Source organism: Galeopterus variegatus, unplaced genomic scaffold (genome assembly GCF_000696425.1).
Source record: "Galeopterus variegatus unplaced genomic scaffold, G_variegatus-3.0.2 Scaffold15242, whole genome shotgun sequence".
NCBI lineage: Eukaryota > Metazoa > Chordata > Mammalia > Dermoptera > Cynocephalidae > Galeopterus > Galeopterus variegatus.
This window is the reverse complement of record NW_007741353.1, coordinates 22,773-23,301: the sequence shown is the minus strand read 5'-3', so window position 1 is coordinate 23,301 and position 529 is coordinate 22,773.

Here is a 529-nt window from a genome sequence, read left to right as displayed (position 1 = left end):
GGGCTCAGCTGACGTTTCCTGGTGACACGAGGAGGGCTGTCTCAGAGCAGCGGTGGCCCGCCCTGCGCCTCTCACATGTGCGCACTTCAGATGGGCCTCCATGCTATGCATGGAGGACAGCTGAGCCCACAGCCCTCCTGGCACTCAGTGCTTCGGCACCTCCACAGCCTCCACTGCACCGGACCCACTCCAGGAGGCGCCTTTGGAGAGCTGTTAGCAGAGAACACATCCAATGACAACAAAAGGTCTTCAGGGCACATTAAAAGCTGGGCAAGGAAGACTTCTATGAAAAGGGGAAAACCCACAGATTAATTCCACCTGCACAAAGACCAGACACGGCCTCACTCACACCACGCGTGGCTGCGTCTCCCACTTGGCCTCTGCTGGCTGCTGTGTGAGGCCACACTGGCAGCAGCAGTTCAGCCTCCATTCCTTTCTCCAGTGTAGGTTGATCACTGAATTCCCATAGATCCTTTGCCAGTTTGGCTTTGCCTCCTGCACAAATGCTGCGATTTTCAGGCTGATTGTC